Source organism: Dromaius novaehollandiae, chromosome 4 (genome assembly GCF_036370855.1).
Source record: "Dromaius novaehollandiae isolate bDroNov1 chromosome 4, bDroNov1.hap1, whole genome shotgun sequence".
NCBI classification, from domain to species: domain Eukaryota; kingdom Metazoa; phylum Chordata; class Aves; order Casuariiformes; family Dromaiidae; genus Dromaius; species Dromaius novaehollandiae.
In genome coordinates this window covers 44,779,908-44,799,160 of record NC_088101.1, presented here as the reverse complement: position 1 = coordinate 44,799,160, position 19,253 = coordinate 44,779,908, and the positions used below count along the sequence as shown (strand labels likewise).

The 19,253-nt window shown below is 39.0% G+C and overlaps 1 protein-coding gene across 1 annotated transcript in view; it reads right to left on the bottom strand.

Moving 5' to 3' along the window:
• Positions 1 to 19,253, bottom strand: part of CPE (carboxypeptidase E) — a 61,600-nt gene that overhangs the window by 19,877 nt on the left and 22,470 nt on the right. The gene's annotated exons all lie outside the window — the stretch shown is intronic.

The following is a 19,253-nucleotide window of genomic DNA, read 5'->3' as shown; positions in this document are numbered from 1 at the left end:
AACGGCTGCTGCTCCCAGTGATCTGCAAGCTGTTATGCAGCAGTTGCTTTGGATATTCAGCTCAGACTTCATGAAGCAAGTGCAGTAACCTAACTCGTAAAAGGGGAAGTTCATACTTGACTGGAAACAAGCACTCCAATACTCCCAAATGCTCCTTACTCACCTTGTCATGTCCCTAGATGTAAAGAACACACGAGAGAAGCCTTCTAGAGGTGCGCGGGACATATCTTTTAAAAAGTCAACATTCTGGGCCCTAATCCCAGAGGTGCATTGGTGTAAGTGTAAATATCGCAATGCAGTTAACAGGACTGTCATCTAACTAAAACAAAGAACACAGCTGTTTTCTGGGTTGTAGCCCTCCTTTCTTAACAACTTCTGTTTTAGATGGAATTTTTCTGTTAGAAAAGCTTTAATCAAACATGATGCTAATGACATGCTTTGCATAGCTTTGAATATGCTTTGGGATAGTCTTTGGGACCATCACGGGGCAAATCCAAGCCAGGAGGAGTGCAACACGAACAAGGCCTAAATAATTGTTAAGCAAGCACATAGCCATATCTGCTTATGACTCCTCCGTCTGTGCTTGTTAACCTTAATCCAGTGATAACATGCTGGCAGACAGTGCTATTTATACCATGACTGTTTTCCCTCCAGCTGAGATGTTTTTGTACGTGTGAATTAGTCTCTGGTATTTTTGACAGGTAAGTTAAAAGGCTTTTTTGTTTCAGTCATCCATTTTATCCAATATAAACAGTTCCATCATTGTGACTAAAATCCTCCATTTGCTGTTTTGGTATTGAGCTTCTATTAACTATTTCTTCCTATCTGTTAATACCAGGGTACACTAGAGGTCTAATCATCGGGTGTAATCACCTTTCCTTCCCACTTGAGTTTTACAAGAAGGAATTTACAGGAATTTACATTTTACAAATAAAGGAATAGAAATATGTTTCCCATTAGGTACTACTTACCCCCTGCCGCAAAGACACATTAGCAGTGTTTAAAAGAGTTTGTGAAAATAAGCACAAAGTCTACAGCGAACCAAGAGCACAGCCTCATCTATAGCATAACTGCAGTACTATTGGCCCATCTCAACAGGGTATTAAGAGCTAAAAGGAGTTCAGGAAGAGGTAAGGAGAGTCACTGGTAATACGGAAAAAATCTCCTATGAAAAGAGACTAAACAGATCAGTCCTATTTTCCTTAGAAAGAAGAATTATAAAAGGGAACATTTACATATTCCATATGTTGTGGCATGGGAGAATCAGTCTGGAATGTAATATTTCTCTATACCACAGAATAAGAGAAGGTAACATTCAGTGAAAGGAAACAATGATAATTTTTGGACAGATAAAAAAAAAAAAAACTACACATAACGTGAACTGTGAAATCAATCATCAAAGAACGACTTCTTTGTTAGCAGAACTCCAAGTTTTGCTAACAATAAAAGTTGGAAAACTAAACCAAAAGTGAATGCAAAAGAAATAAAAAGGAAAGATAACAGAGTGCTGAATAACAAAGTTGCTTTAAAGCTTAACTTAGTATTCATATTTTAGCCCCCAAGGGCATTTTCTTACACATTTCTCTGAAGTATCTGCTTCTGCTTGCTGAAAAAGAGGCGAGGTGGAACCTGATGTAGGAACCTGTCCTCCACCAATTCCCCAGTGCTTCCTATTTTCTTACCTCTAGCCACAGCAACCAAAGAAATATACGGTTCCTTGTTCCTTCTCAATGTACAGCAGACTGTATGCTATCATTATAGGAAAACTCTTCCTCCTCTCAGCACTACCCTATACCTCTGAAAGAACAATGGAGAAAAAGAGCCTTTCACATCTAAGCTTTGCAGCTGCTCCACAGGAAACAAACTGCATTTATACTGTTTATTTCAGCAGAAACAAATTCATGCTACAAGCAGTCTGCAGGGGACTTAGCAGCTCGCTCATTTTTAGTTGTCCCTGCCCACCATGAGCAAAGTCATGGGTGTCCGTTCTGGAAAAGGACACAATGCTGCTAAAGCCATTAGTTATCACCACAGTACTGAAAAAGCCGAGGGAGCATCCACAGGCTAATATCCACTGATACGATTTTGCTGTTAATGAAGCCCTTAATCTGCATTCGCATTTCTGTCTTTCACGCTAGAGTGAAATCTGCAACTCAGGATGTACCTTCTGGAAAATCCTTTTGTGAGCTGTTTTTACCTACATCCTCTCCAATCATCTTTTTCTCCAGGACAATAATGTCTAAGCCAGAGGGCAGACTAACTGAGGCCAACAGGAAACACCTATTGCACTGTTAGGCTGAGTTGAGCAAGACCAACGGCCTGCGTTTTAGTGACTGAATCCGTAGTGCAGTTGTATTGCAGTCAGCACGCCAGGCCCACTCTTGCTTCTGAAGGAATCGATTCCTTGTCCTCCACTGCATGGACTAACACGGACATCTCAAGTGCCGAGGATGCCAATCGTCTGGTCCTTACGTCCGCTTTGGTCAATCTAAAAGCATGACACCTGACAGACTACTTCCCACCTTATGGGTTTCAGGGTTTAATCATTCAACAGCTCCTGCCAGACCTCTTTGAAAAGCTTCAGGCTTCTCTGGAAAACAGCCCATCCCATGGAGAACACAGCCTTTTGTCCCTGTTGCTACTTAGCAAGAGGAATAGCTGCTCTTCCCATTAACCCTTCATGAGTCATTTAATGCAGATCTTAAACACCCCTTGCAGGATTCTCTAATTGTACTTTGCTCATAGAATGTATTTTTTACGAAAAGACTCTAAATTTCAATTGGATGCAAATGTAATTTTTTTTTAATAGTTCCTCCAAACCATTAGAAGTGCTCCTGTTTCACTGCAGAGAACTGAAGGTGGTTTTGAGGGAGAAGCATGAAGATAAACTGTTTTTTCTTGTTTATTTGACCCACACACATACCAAAAATGAAAAGTTTTAATGGATTTCCAGGGTCCAAGATATGATAAACAGAAAGGAACATTTCTGTTGCTTTAATATTTAAAATTCTTATTTAAGTACCGCTATCAATTTTCTAATAATACCTTTCTAAAAGATAATCTCTCATTCACAATAGCAAAAGCGTTTGTTTTGTATAATAATGAAGATGACATTTATAAATGTTTACATATAATTTCAACCCTGATACTGAGGGATCAACAAAATCCATTTCTACCACACAACACAGCTTAACAGCAGACTGACCCACAGGGATCTTCAGACTGCTGCAGATAAGTCCCCAATGTAGCTGTTCTGTTGGTTGTAAGTCAGGAGCTATGTAGATGAATTTGTTGCTTCCCTGTCAGTGTTGGCCAATCTCCCAAGCCCCTGGAAGCTCCCCAAAGGAGGGGATCCTAACTGAGGGGAAAGAGGCAATACGGAAAAGAGACGGGAAAAATTGGGCAATAATACTTTGTAGAGGGTTCAGAACAAAACGGCATCTTTTCCCAGGTCCACACAAAGCCCCACGGTTTGTGTGGCTTTTCCTCTTGAACACAGATTTTCAAGGATGGGATGTGACTGTCAGCGTTCTGAGTTCAAATGCCCAGTCGCAGCCGCCTACATATTCAGTCTAGGCTGGGTATACCTAAAGATTGGAATCACTCAGAGCAAAACCTACTGCTGAAAGGAGGAGTTTGAAGTCTTTGTGACTCATTCTCCTCAACTGTAAAGAAAATATAGTATCACCTATCATTAGAAATTCTGTTAGAGTTATTCAAGAAAACCCTATATGCCATGTAAATCCATCATTATACACATAAAATACAGTAATATTATCATCAACTAAAAGGAAAACTGAGGCAGCTCAGCTCAAATTCTGATTCCCCTTTCCCATCAAAATGGCTCATTGCTAGAAAAGGTCTGGGACGACAAATGAATGGGTGGATACTAACATCTTCTGGGGCAAGTCACAAGAAATTAAACGCAACAATCAAGTCTTTAAATATCTTAATTCCTCTGGTGAAGTATACGCCAATGCATCATTATCACTTTTAAAAGGCTATTACATCCTCCTAGATTGACTCAATAGAACATTATAAGTTGATAAATGATTGAGGAAAAAGTATTTTAAAATGTTGCTTTTCTGGTGACAAACTGGCAAACATAGTGAAATGTAACTATTCGCTTCTGCAGTTACTGTCAGCTAAGGTCTTCTGCAGTTTCCTAGAAACAGAATGAACGTGATTAATACTAGGCAGATTGTTCAATTAAAGGTAACTAACCACTGCCATTTTCAGGTCAGGCTGCATCTCTCCCGTTAAATTCAAAAGCATGTTAAAACACATTTGATTTGTAAAGACAGTAATTTTCTAAAATATAGGTACAAAAAGTTTAGTAGCTACTAATTATATACTATGAGTCTAAGTAATGTCATAGTCTAGGTCTATGAATCAAGACAGTGTCATTTCACTAGGCATGCTCTAACATTAAGTAGTTACCTTTAAAATGCATAATAGTTCAGTCACGGAAGTCATAGCCATACGAAAGAAAAAATAACTGCTGGAAAGCTTAAGTGTTTAATGAACTGTTTTGCAAACAAGCCTGAAATACCCTTAAAAAATAGTCTTTCTTCTATTTTCCTGTATTTTTTCTTATGGAAAAGCAAGCAATGATTCTGTAATAGACTTCGTGTTTTTGATTACTTACAGTTGCTTGTCATTTTTAAACATGGAAACCAGTAAAATGTTCTTGTAGATACACAGTACTGAAAATCCCAGAACTCCTGCTGCCAAGAAATTCATTAATCTAAATGTGTTTGGGGACTTTCATATGCTCCACAACTTTGTCAGTAGTTCAAAGAGGAAGAAATTCTCCAGAGACTACATGGCAGTCTAAGGATTATAAAATGGATTTCTCCTTTGAATATGAAAAAAATGAGAGAGGGAAAGAAGGAATAAATGAGGAGGTGAGATAAGAAAGTGTGAGAGAGTTAGAAAATCTAGATTTCTATCACACTGGAAACTAAATGTAGGCAACCTGCCTTAACAATATTTCAATGGAAATGCAGATCTCTATGACTCATGTGAACACAGTGTTAAAAGACAGATTTGCAATGCAGTATTAGTTTCTAAATATATATAAATATATGATTATAAAGGCCTCACACAAGATTAGGCTGGAATTTACAAAGACACAGTGTTGGTTTAACCCTGCTGAAAGGGAAACTAATAGAAGTTTCACAGCTGGCTTAAATGGAAGCAGAAACGGATCAACAGTGAAGGCTTTTAAAAAAACCTGTCTTTCCCATTCTTGCCATTAACTGCTAGAGAGCACCCAGAGAAGATGACAAGAGGAACAGAAATTCAAGGAACCTTTAGCAAACTCCTGCTTGAAAAGAAAGTAGCACATATATTTTTTTCATGGCCATGATTCAAGACTGGTCCCAAACTGTTTCTGGAAAATTTCATTATTATTTGAACAGTACTGCTTAAAATTAAAGTTAACAACTAACACTGTGCAGCGTATTAAACCAGGAGTGAAACCTCATGAAGAACAGCTATGTTTCTGCTGACCTTCGTGTTTATAAATTCGGATGGGATCTCCATTCTACTGAGTATAAAGACTGTCAGTTAGGCTTCAAAATAGGATCCTATATCCTTGACTTGGAAAGTAAATACTCCAGAAAGATTACCTCATGCTCAAGATTGTCATTTCCACCATAAAGGTTCTGTGTGGCTTGATGCCTTCTTCAGATTTCGAAAAACCCACTCTCAGCCCAGTAGTTACAGGACTTGGTACAGCCTCCCACAAGAAGTGGGCAAAGCATCTGCTCTGTTTCGTGAATCTCCATGCACAGCTCTTTCCTGGCACTTCCAGTACTGATCTTCCCACAGCATCTCGTGCCCACACCAAAGGGTGCATTAGTTACATTGAATTAGGTGTTTGGGGTAAAGCCCACTTACTTTGATAGATGACGGAATACAGCTTTCTTTCTACTAGATTTCTGTTACTGCACATGAACTGATGGTGCCATGTATCCAAATTAATGAACTGATGGTGCTATGTATCCAAATTAATGATTATTTAAATTACAACAAGTTGTAAAGCAAATCAAATTTTCTTATTTAATCAAACTCCTTATTTTAATAAGGAACATCCAAATGTGATACACACAAAGTCGTGACTTCTTAGAAAAATGAGAAATTATGTAAATGTGTTAAAAAGTAGTCTTTGAAGTTCCAAATAGATTTTAAAGAAATCAAAATTTTAGAAGTAACAAATACCCATTTATACAACCAGATTAATCAGATTGGTTTTACATTGCATTTTTCATACTCTAGGAAAAATCAATTGGACTTTTCATTTATCAAATTTCATTATGTTTTTACAACGGCAGGTATTGTTAGCTCAGCATTGAAGATGAGGTTACTGAGAAAACAAAACATTAAATGACCTGTCCTGATCCACCCGTACCAGTCAGTGGCAGCATATGGAACAAGCGCAGTCTTTTCATCTCCCTTTCATCTTTCTCTGACAGGTTTTTGCTGTCACTGGTAGGAAAAAAAAGGACCCAAAACACACCCTTTGTGAAGGACACTGGGAGCTCAGAGATGACACGAGCAACTCTCCACGTATCCCCTGGGACACTGGCTGCAGAGCACAAGGGCTTCTATTCATCTTGGCCCCTGCGCTCAGGAAAATAGTGAACTTCTCTATTTATAACTCTGTGTGACCAAGTGAATTTTCATTTTAAGACGCCCACTGTATCCCTCCAGTTTTGGTTGGCACATAGAGCAAAGATACTTCTTTAATCCCTCAATTTATCATCAAAATAGGCCTTTTGATGAAGAGAAAGTTTATATATAATTTACATGTATATTTATGATAGTTCCTCCTCGAGTTCATTTGACAAGCTTTATCTCTTCGGCAAAACATATAATCAGCTTTTTCATTTCACCAATGCAAGAATCTGCCAGCTGTCACAGTCGTTTAAAAGCACCGAGTTGGTCTATTCCATTCCTTTTGCATTAAATAAATATATGGGGAATTTCAAAAGCTAAACTAGTTCAAATGCCAGTTACCAGCAGGGGACACATTTGGGACTTGGGGGTCTCCTTAGTTCTCATCCTGATTTTGTGAAGGGAAGAAACAAAAGTGTGGAATAGCCCATTTTTATCCAGAGCCCTGACTCTAAAGTCAAAGAGGTAGAGAGAAATGCCAGACAAAGATGGCAAAGAAACAGAAGTAGCTCTCCCTTTTCACTGGAAGCAAATAAAAAATAAAGGAAAAGACCACAATGATTCTTTTGCCGGACACAGCAGTTTTTGCAGTCTACAGGCCCAGCGCAACTTTGCCGTGCAGCTTCTCTGCGCCAAGCGGGTGGCCAGGAGGACCGAAGCGCTGGGAGCAGCCGCTGCTGGGTGATTTGCAGGCCAGAGCGCGCGGGAACCGTTTCTGCAGCAGTGCCCAGGGCAGAAAACGAATGCGAAGAAGGAGCAAGGAGTAAAGTCAGGCCACGATTCCTCGCCCGGGGTGTCATGTCCTGGTACTGCTGGGAGGCCACACTGGGAAGAAAGCAAGCTGGGGCAGCTTTCAGGGCTGTGTCACCTTGGGCCCGAGCCACATGGCTCTGTGATGCATGTGTAAGGGAAGTGCCTTCGCAGCATCCATCTGCTTCGACCACAACTCCTCATATTTTCTCTCCTTGAGGGAGAGTTATTTACCACATAAAAAGGTTGCAGTTTCCATCAGGAGGACATTCTGGGTCCTTGGGAAATAATAATTCTGGGTCCTTTGTCCTTAAGGATAAAGGAGTAGCTATAGTAAAATCCCATTTACTGTCCTTAGACTTCCTCCCTTGATTTCCAGGAGTCTTTCTTAGGCATCACAATGGCACCTGTGACCCCACTGAGGCTACGCATACCGGATCCTCCTCCTTTTTTGGCACTGGAACATTATTTTATTCCACTACTGTTTTGTCACAAAGGTGTGACAAAATCTGTGGGCGTTGCAGACTTGTGATTCAGTTCGATGATGCTCCAGTGCACTGGCCATTGCTAACAGAGGGAGAGGGCTAAATCTCCTCATAAATATATGTCTGTAACAAGCCCCCCACGTAGACAACACATTACAGAATAAGAGTGGCTTTCGCTTTGACATATTTGTTCAGCTTTCCTCACTTAGATGAGCCCTAGTATTTACTGATCTTTGCTTCTGTGATTATTGGCCAGGAAGTTCACAGAAAAATTTATAACGTGCCCTTTTAAAATCAATTACAGGAAGAAAGGAGTGGGCAAACTGCAAAAGCTTGTTACGCTGTTAAATTGCTCCTTTCTGGAAAAAATGAAAGGCTGGCTTGTGGTGACTAAGAGAGGCCATCATTTATGTCAGAACATAAATGACCTGATTTATGCCAGTATCCTCAGGAATTAAGAAATACCCAGGTAGCTTCTTTTATTCCTAGTATTAATTTAGTATCACACTTTTGACACAAAGGAAAAGAATTTTAAAAACTCAGGACTCCCTCCTTTCAGAAGTTAACTATTTTTTTCAGGAAACAAACAGCAGCAGCACTGTGGGCTTAAAAACCTAGTAAGCTATATGAAGCCAAGATTAAGAAGTGGCTTACTGTGATCTCTTCTCTTGCTCCACTTCAACTGCAGCCTGATTTTAGCAGTTAATATTCTCTTAGGTTTCTGCATTTAAGGTATGAACACTATATGATAACCAGCACTAAAACTTGATTGCATTTGTTCTTGAGACAACAACTATTAAATTTGGTCGGCGTGAAGTACAAAAAGAGGTAACATGGGTATCAAAATGATCCAGATTTATAGTTCAACAACACTGCATTTCTGAACAGCCTGGCTATACAACATTGCAACATATGTCTTCAGAGTTTTTCAATTATATATAAAATTTTACTTAAAATTGGAATCATACCTTAATGATTGATTCATGTCCAGTTCAGTTAGAAATGCAGACCTGAAGGCTTGGAGGGGTCTATCTCTTCACACACGTTTGAAACATAGATACTCTTTATAAAAAGTCCCCCATATCATCTTAAACATTAAAAATGAAAGAAGTTGGCGATTCCTAGTAAGGCAGCATAAGGAGAGGAAGCTAAACTGATGCAAAGGCTAATAAATTCAAGCTTGATGCATAAGATGAAGGAGTGAGTCATGTAACAGCTTGTTGACTCAAGAATAATGATGTCAAATGGCTGAACCAGGCAAATTCTTTGTCTCAATAGCAAAGAGGAGTGGAGCCAAAAAGCTTTCAGGAGATGTTTTGGGCTTAGATGAGGGCGCTTGAGACAAAAAAAAAAGAAAAAAAAATGAACACTGACCTCAAAACCACAAGCCACAGAACAGCTGTCCAGCTGCGAGACACAGAACAGCCTTCCTAAGATAGAAACAAATGCTTCACAAAAACTTTGTAACAGCTTTTATGTCTGCTCAGGGACACACATCCTAGTGTCCTAAAAACAGACAGACTTTTTTCCCCATATGGGGAACAAACATAACAGTTTGATATCCTCATCAGCTTTCCCCAGAGTTTCCATTGGGTTTGCCTTTTGAAGAGGAATCAGACAGACATGCATTAAGAGAAGAGAGAGCCAGGTAACTGTTGGCCATATGGTCTACAGTCAAGGACAACAGAAATCACAATCCCGTTTCTGAATGGCAGCTAAAAGTGCAGCATGTGAACTAGCAGCTGGGCAACTCGAAATTTTATAATGAGCTCCATATTGGCAAGAGAGCTTCGTGCAATTTGATATAAAATAAACCTACCCAGGATTTACTCTTCCACATGCAGGCAAGCAGAAAGGTTATTTAAAAATAACAAGGCATGTTCTTTACAAAAGGTTGAATAATAGTTATGTCCTCCAATTATATCACCTATGCCTCCATTACACCAAGTACATCAAAGTGCAACCATGAGCAGGATCAGAAACTGAGCAGCTCCTCCTGGTACTGTCTAATTATTTTTCCTCCTCTGAGCAATACAAAAAGCTACAGCAAATCCATTTTTGTGTGCTCTCTTTCATTCCCCTTGAAATTTTTTCTCTTTCATGTTAGTAGCAGAACATGAGAGGCCCTTTCTTGCCAATGCAGGAGGAAATATCGTGTTAGTGAAATTATACATTTTCTTGTCTGTTATCTAAGGGCAAATGCCTTCATTAATTAAAGAGCAGAAGGACTTTTGTTACTGGTATCAGTGGTACCAAGCTTCAGTCTGAGCATATTCCCAATGCCTCCTGTATAGCCATTTATGTTTAAAGAAAAGGTAGTAAGACACTAGCAACTGAAATATTTTGTCATACTTCAGTAATTCAGACCAATATTGAAGCAGTGAAAGTAAGAGGAAAACTGTGGCCTACCTTCCAGATTTATAGCATGTTATATAAATTTTATGCAGGTGTAAATGGCTAGGGAGGTTTAATGAAGAAGAATATAAGGTCTAGCGCTTTTTAGAAAGCCAATTTCATGCATTTTGTGCCTCTGTTTATCAATAAATATTAAATATTCTCAGGTGGTTGAAATTATGTACGAATTTCTCATACTTAGTGTATCATTCTTAACAGCTATGGACTCCATGAAGCAGCTAGCTAGCCAGCCCACAGAGGAGAGCGTAACAGCCAAAAAGCATCTCCTGCAAAGCGCTACAGCAATATTTTTTTGATGTTTCAGGCATTTGGGGCTTTCTGAGCTGAAGAAAATAAATCCCATGGAAAGCAGACCCCTTCATTGAAACTATTAATTTAAATGAAAACTGAAGCCTTTACTGGAAAGCCATTTTGAAGGAAAATTTCTCTTTGTCCTGTTATTATAATTAAGCAACATCTCTAGGAGATTACTATTAAGAAATAGTTCTAGGACACAAAAATACTTTGTATGTGTGGAAGAGAAGTAGTATGAATTCTAAGACTTTGAACCATCTGTTTAACATCTGTCTTTTTTTCCCATTTTCAATCATCATCATCAATTGCCTCTTCACATAGAGAAGCAAAGAGAATAAATAGGACACATCTCAGAAACCTGAGTGGAAAATGCTAGACAGAACAAGAACACAAAGAGAATCATTTATTAATTTTAAACTCGAACCTTCACTTGAATGCTCAGATAAACTAATCTGGCGGGTGGCTAAAAAACCCTTGAAAGCAAAACAGAAAAGTACCAAAGTTGCCCAAATATTTCCTTCATAAAAAAAGTAGGAGAACGGTGCAAAAATCCTATCTGGAAATGAGAATTTAAAGACAAAGTAAATTGCCATGGTACCCATAAAGTCCCAGAAACGCATATGTCTGTAAAATACACAGAGACACACAGGGTTAACTATTTACCAAATCATCTGATCGACATAAAATTATGGAAATGAGCTCAAGGTTCCCATTTGGCTCTTTTACCACCGTCCTTGGAGATGCTGACCACCGTACATTACTGGGCTCATGTCAGAACCAGGCTTCCCCATTCATTTCTGGAGAGCTGCAACTTTACCTACCATCTAGATCTAGCTCACATTATGAAGAGACACAGGATAATGAAGAATCATTCTTGATGAACTGATGGATCATTCTTATCTTTGTTTTTTCTCGAAGTACTCCCCTTTCTTTTCTTCCTTAATCTTTGGACTACACCTCTGCTTACACCTGCAGCCCTTCTCTCAGAGGACCAGCCTGCTATGGACACATTTGTGAGAGAAGCATTCAAGGACATCAGGCTTCCCAATGAAGGGAAAAGGAAGCCTAAGAATTAATTACTCCAGTCAAAGAGGGGGAAAGATGTGGTGCCTGATCCAATACACATTTGATTATCTCCTAAGACAAGGTCAATAATTCGTCAAACAATACTGAGCAGTGTGAGCGGAAAATCCTTTCCTGGCTGTGTTTGCAAGCACATCCCCATTTGAGTGAGTGAGTGAGTGTGTGTGTGTGCGTGTGTGTGTGTGTTTGTGTGTGTGTGTGTGAGATGTATACGCCCACAAACACACACACACATCCCTCATGGAGAGACTCGGGCCCTACAGAGGTCATCACCAAGTCAAGAAAATATTTTTCACGGTTCTGTTCACTAACTTCTCAGATCTAAAACATACTTCTACGCCTAACTAAAGGAATAGCATTTGCAGATATTCAAAAATGTATGAAAAGGACCGATTTGGCACAGTTCACAAACAAAATTGACTCCAAACCACATGACTCCAAGGGAGATATAAACTGAACCCTTTAGGAAGCAACCCAATATTCCCTGATTTTATTAAAATCCTTACACCTTATGATCCAGTGATTCATTCTCATTTAATCACACAACATGAAAGAAAATCCTTTTCTAGCAAATGAATATATTTTTGCATTAAAAGACAATCTTAAGGCTGCTTGGATTGTTTTATAAAATATTAGCAATCCAGTCTTTGCCATGTTTCCTGTTTCTTTTTCTTTTTACATGCATTTTACTTAACCTTCTCTTTCATCCCGAATTTAATTTTTATGATCACAGCTGTGATGACTGCCAAAAGCATGTTTCAGTATATATTTTCCAGCTGTCTACTAAGCAATAAAGAAAAAGAGAAATATAGTTGCAAAACATAAAATAATCTAAAAAATGTGTTCAGATTATAGGAATGTAGAAATGTGAGGGCAAAGGGACAGAAGACTACCACATTATCCTTAAAGATTGCACTCAATGAAAGGCAAAAAACTCTGGAAAGAGGAGCATATAAAACTCACAGGCTACTAGCCCAGCAGGTAGGGATGATACTTATCAGTTTTATTCTTCTCCCAAAAATCTCCCAGCGATATTTGACCTGACATGGCTCTTTTTTTAACCATAAAGGGTATAACTACACCTGTACAATAAAGACATTCTCTCTTTTATTTTAACTTCACTAGTAGCAAAAACTATCATTGAAATCACACTGAGAGTTCAGCTTTATCCTCTTGCCCATTTATTTAGGTCTCGAACAAGTAAAGCATATTAAACATATGCTTAACTTTAGCATAGTAGCTTCAGAGGGATTAGTCTGGAACTTAACGTCAAGCACATACTCAGGATGTTGCCAGAATGAGGCCTTGTGGTCTAATGCAAAAGCAACAAAGTCAAGAAGAGATTTTCCACTGACTCCACTAGGTTCTGGATCAAGTCCTTATTTTTGAAAATTTCTTTCTGGGTAGATTTTTTCCATATTTGGTTTCTGTCCAAATTTAATTTCATCTTTTTTTTTTTTTTAATCAAGATCTTTCTGCCTATTTATAAATACAGTTCCTATTAAGACAACAACTTTTAAGACATTTTCTTTGCACACGTGTAACTTGGAAAACAAATGAATTTTTCATGATGAAATTCTCCAGGTGGCTTGCTTTCACCGAGGACTTCTCTTCAAACCAGCTATAAAACAATGGATTCATAAAAGCTTGAAAACTCCATTTTGCAATAGGCAATGTGACATTTAGAATAATGATACTATTTTGCAAAGCTACTGAAATAGGTGCATACAAAATATTAGTGTTAGGCATGTGTGTGTAGCGAGGTGTTGTTTCACTGTCAACTCTGCAGACACAAACATTTGGTAATTAATTATAGAAAAGAACAGTGAGCTCAGCACACACAAATTAGAACACTCAACCTTGGGGTTTTTCTGCTTTTGCTTAAAAAGGAGAAGGAAGGTAAAATTACATGTATAATATTATATGATTGCTATGCTAAGACAACTATTTCAAACCCTCCAAAGTTAGAGAATTACACTTTTTTTTTACAGAGGGAAGACAAAGTTCCCGTTAGCGATAGGCTATCCTAGGAATAAATGCGTGCTAGGCTCTCAGAGTAACCTTCATTTGCCCCCACTGGATGTATCAGTCTACTATTGTAATCTCACGAAAGCAACTAACTCAAAGCAAAGCCTTGCTCATAAAATATTTCACATTATGAACTACACTGTTTTCACATTTCACACTATTCAAGAGGCCCTGCTGGATCCAAATAGTCAACTCACAGTGTCAACAGAAGCAGGATATGGGGCAAAATTAAGTCTTTCATGGCAAGGAAAAGCAAAACAAGCACGAACTTCATGGACCGTAAGAGTTTCTTGATTAGAAGCTGACCCCGGACTTCCATCAAGATGTTGTTCTATCAAGACTGCATAACCAGACTAAAACATAACACGGTATAATGCAGGAAACTGGAATTTACCAGGCTTTCCAAGTTATGTATTATTCATGCCTGTTACGAGCAGTTCACGCTTTGGTTCACAGCTCTTTCCAGGCAAAAATACAGTAATTTAACAGACTGACCAGATGTTTTTCCTACAAAGAAAAAACTGCTATTTTAGATTACTTGTCTACTAGTGGTCTATACACATATGAAAAGATCCATATAGTTTATGTTACTGATCGCTAAGTAACAGGCACTTTTAAAAACATCTGTCTGAGCCAACAGCACCTCTTCACCTATGTGTGCACAAGCATGATTACACAGGAGAGTCCAAGCTGAGAAAGGTAGGCAGGGAATCTTAATTGTGTTCTATTCAAGGATGCCATTTTAATAGTGTGATACTTTACACAAATATTAATACTACTAACACAAGTCCTTAATAGTCCCCATAACAGGACAGACACCAGTGTGAACAAACACAACAAAAATATTGTACCTGCTCTCAGAGATAAGATAAGAGAAGCATATGGCAAGCACAGGACGCATGATGATCTCAGCATAGATCTCACTGACCCCTTTTCTTCTCTTATCTTTTCCAACTGCCGTGACAAAAATAAACAGATTGGAGAGATCTGAAAGACGACATCAGACCATATGATCTGTGACTGTTGTGGGGAAAATCCTTGCTACCGCAGAAGTCACCACAGGAGCAAGTGCAAGGAACTTGGTTTGAAAATTTGCTCAGTGGACAATAAAAGTGATCAGTAGTGTCCCAGAAGTACAAATTAATATTTTAATGTTTATTAATATTTTGGCAGTTACTTTCTCAACAGCAACAAAATCAAGTACCAATCCAAAATGATGCTCCAAGCCTTTGGAAGGGGACTCAAAGAGACCTCCAAAATAAGCAGAATGGGCAACATTTACCTGAAATAGACAACTGAATACGAATATATTTTTCTTGAGGAACAGTCTACATGACCATCTAATGAAGAAAATGAAGAAACAGGGAAGTTTGTTTAAGAAAAGTAAGTGTGTCCAACATGAAATTTAGTTCACTGTGTAACTATTATGAAATTAAGCAAGTACCAGCAGGGGAAAAAATACATAGCAGTCACTACTCATCACACAGTATTTGTTCCTGTATATAATGCTTCCACTAACTAAAACTTAAGGGCATTATTATAATAGCTTCTGAAAGTTTAGGCAGCTGTGCTGTGTAATTCTTTCTTCATGGATTTTCACCACAGAAATATGCTAACAGATGTCATTTTGATAGCACATTGACGTGCATGAGAGAAAGCAGGAGATCATGCGATGTTCAGCTGCTGTTTACTTTCATCGGGCTTTGTAGCTGATATGTTTCTATTTAAAGGAAGAAAGGAAATGTGCTATCTTATGGGTTTATTTTAGGATTTCTGAACTGTGATTACACCCACATAAGTCCACCTACATAGGAAAATGCAGGTGGTGGAAAAGCAATGTCATACCAAGTGAATATAATGTCTTTCCAGGTAAATCAGATAAAACTAGAGAACACTCTGTGTTTTCATTATGACCTTCATGTGCAGTTTCATTTAAATCCTACGAATCATCCAAATCTCAACACACATGTAAAGAGTGAAAGACAAGTAGTTTTTTTTCCAAGCGAAGAAGCCAAAGAAGCTGGCAAGGTCTATGTTGATATTGTATATATCTCTTCTGCTAGAGGAAGAGTCTGCTCTGAAGTATCTTTCTGTGTTTATTCATTCATTTAACCTTTGAGCCCTTCTGACGCCCTTTGTAGACTATTCTCTGGTCTGATGGTCCTTCCAGGATTTTTTTTTTTTTTTATCACTTTGACCACCATAAGCAATTTTTTTCACTCAGCTACTTGAAGCTTGTGTCAGTTGATACAGTTTTCTCCTTTCCACTTTCTTTCACTTATTTAATTTATACTTTGTGGAACATCCACCTATTTAATGCAAGGACCCCTCCTTGGGAAAACAAGAAGGACGTAAGACAGCAGCTGTGTCTGCACTGCTTCTCGCCGCTCTGCTCTAGCTCTGAATCAAGGTTTCAGGGCAAAGCCATTTGAGGCAGGTACGGCCGCACTGCTTGAAGGGGCACAATTCAAGTGCAACAATGCAGACGTTGCCTGAATTAGCTAGTTTGCCTCAGAGAAGTCTCAAAAGGGCAACAGTCACAAATGGGTGAAATTCTGGAGCTTGACAGCATAGCATTATCACCAGAAAAAAGTGGACTTGCTGCTCACCGTCTCCCACAGCAGCTTATATGGATTGAACCCCCCTTCCCATGCAAAGTTTTTGGGACTTCTTCCAGAATTCCATTTCTCTTGCATGCTGGAAATCCTAGCTAGGGCTGGACGAAGTTCCTACGAGCAAACAACTTAAGAGATTGTAATCATCCTGGAGAGTCAGTATCCAAACACCATTCAAAGGAAAAGGCGTACACTGCAATGACCTAATTTTTAAACTGAATCTGTCTGTTCAACTCATCAGTAAGAGGGCAAATGGTGATATTCAAATTCATCATGAGAGTTCAGAGACATATCTTTAGTCATATGGAAATCAGAGTCTCTTAGGGCTATTGTTGGAGCCTGCAAACTCAAAAAGCAGTTCTGGCTTTTGAAAGGCCAGAATCATTAATTCTTTAACACTTTCAACATTCTACAGGATATGGAAATGTCTTAGCGTATCTGAGATTTGTCCAAATAGTATCAAACCAGCTCACTTCAGGTCATACTGAACCCTAATGGTTCAGAACAGTGATTTTTTTTTTTTTTTAACTTCAGTCTCCAATTTTTAATAGAATGAATGACCAGATGTTGGAAAGGTGCAAATACTCCACACATCAAATGCATAAACACATATGTTAAGAAGCATGCAGATAAAGAAGTGTAGGAAGAGAAACACGCCCCCCACCCCTTTTTTTTACACCACTTCTTCATTATCTATAGTTCTAGCAGTATTATGCAAATACCTATCGGTTCTAAAGGAATAACAGACATAATGATGGACACAGTTCATTTTGGGTGGCAGCAAAGCACAGAACTGGCACACTATTGTTCTAATGAGCAAGCAAATAACACAGATGTTTTCCATAAATAATTCACTGCAAGAACAAACAATGTATCATCAGTGACTTTGCAAATTTCGGAACCTTGAAGAGGTAAGATGGATTCCCCTCAGAGCATGTTTTCTATATTAAATGTATTTTTCTTCTGTTAAATATATGAAATTTATATTTTATGCCTAAGGGTACTGAGCCCTGAACCTGCCCCGTTTTGCTGGCACAAGTCCATAATACTTTTTTTTTTGTCCTTTTTCCACAAACCCTAAGGTAGGTAGTTTCACAAAGATCATAGTGATTTACAAAATTCTTCTGGAAGCAGAATACTTCGTTGTGGACCAAGCCAAATAGCATTTCTTCTTAGGAGAGCCTGTTCAATGCAAGCTGCTGCACTGTCATACTAGAAACCATCATCTAAGGATCCTGGCAATTTCATCCCCCTGATATGTAGCGGAGGTGAGGCATGGGATTTGGGGTCTATTCTGTCCTCCGTTGCATGGTGCACGTCAATTGCCTTCAAAGGGAATTGCACTATATCTTTGTTTTTAAAATAGTGAATGCTGACAAATAGCAGACAGAAGAGGGGATTTACCCAGGTATGTCTTATAGCATATATGGTTACCACCAGAAAATCAAAGATTTAGGCAACAGTAAGGGAATCTTTGACTTGTTATCACCATGCCTAATGTATTATGCCTAATTTGTCAACAAATCTCTCCATTGGATCTATATATTTCAGAAACTATCCACAAAGCAATGAAGCAAGTACAGAACAATTCAGCAAAAGCATCCTACTGAGGTTCCCCTTATATCTGTAAGTCCTGCTTTACATTCCAGTGCGCACAACTTAATTTCAGATCGTAATGGTCTTCAAGAGGGTATTGAAAACTACGTTCTTTCTCCCTTAAAATTTTAAAGATATTGGATTGTAATTATCTTCATTAACCTTTACATATTTACATGTTGTTGTGCTAAACATGAAAGATGATTTGTTCAAGAGCATCTGAGCACTCATCTTGCTTTACAGTCTGTGCTTTTTGAATTTAACCTATGCTTTTACAGAATGTTAGTAAATGGAAAAGAAGGAGATGTATATTTAAATTACTAACCTAGAGGAGAAGCAAAGCACTCACTTTAAAAAAAAGTCTGAGATAAAAGAAAAGGTTTAATACGTGCTAAGATTTTCCTCTGGAAATCAGTGTGGAAACAGAGAGGCTGCAGTGCTCCTGTAGCGTCTTCATTTCCTTCAGTTTGGGGAACAGGAGGCCAAGATTTCCTGAGGTTAAAATACAATGCTGAAGATGATTACAGTGGCCTCTGGAAAAGCTTACCCTTTCCACCAAGTCACAATGTTTCTGAAGTTTTTGTGGACTTCAGAGAGAATTACACTAAGGGCCATAAAAGGTCGATTAAGAGAGACGATTACAGAGAAGACTACACAAACAGGATGAGCACACACAGGCAGTGAATCAAATAAGCAGTAACTTACCACATCAGCCTCCCAAAGGCATGAGTTCAATTCTGCTGTAAGGCTTGCAGGTGCACCAAGGGAGTGCTCTCACGTAATCACGGTGGCTGGAAAACACCACTTTGAAGTTCATCGTTTACCCAGAAGGCTGTTCCACCACCCCAGAGCAGGTTTCTCAGAACAGCAAAGGAGTACCGTGAAGAAACAACCTCTGAAGTCACGGGCGAGCGGAGAGGGAAGCTGCGCTGAATGGGACCCAGAAACTCAGGACAAAAGGCAGAAGGTGCAAATCTGCTCCGTCCTGATGCCTGTGCTCTGTTCTGGAGCAAGAGAAATAGAGGTGCCACACGCTAAGTGACCCGGATGCATGGGCCCCAAACCAGCGGTGCCTCAGCACGACATGTCACTGGAGACAGGGCACTGCCCGACCCAGCAGAAGCGCTATGCTGAGATTTAGCAACATGCAACACTGGGCCTCAAAGGTTGTGTTTCCGTAACCTCGCTGTAGCCGAATGGCCATGACATCAGCTTTCATTCATCAATCAAGGGGTGTCATACCATCCAAAGCATTCCACTGTTTTCATGTGATCTAAAATTGCAGGGAATTGTTATGCTGGTAATC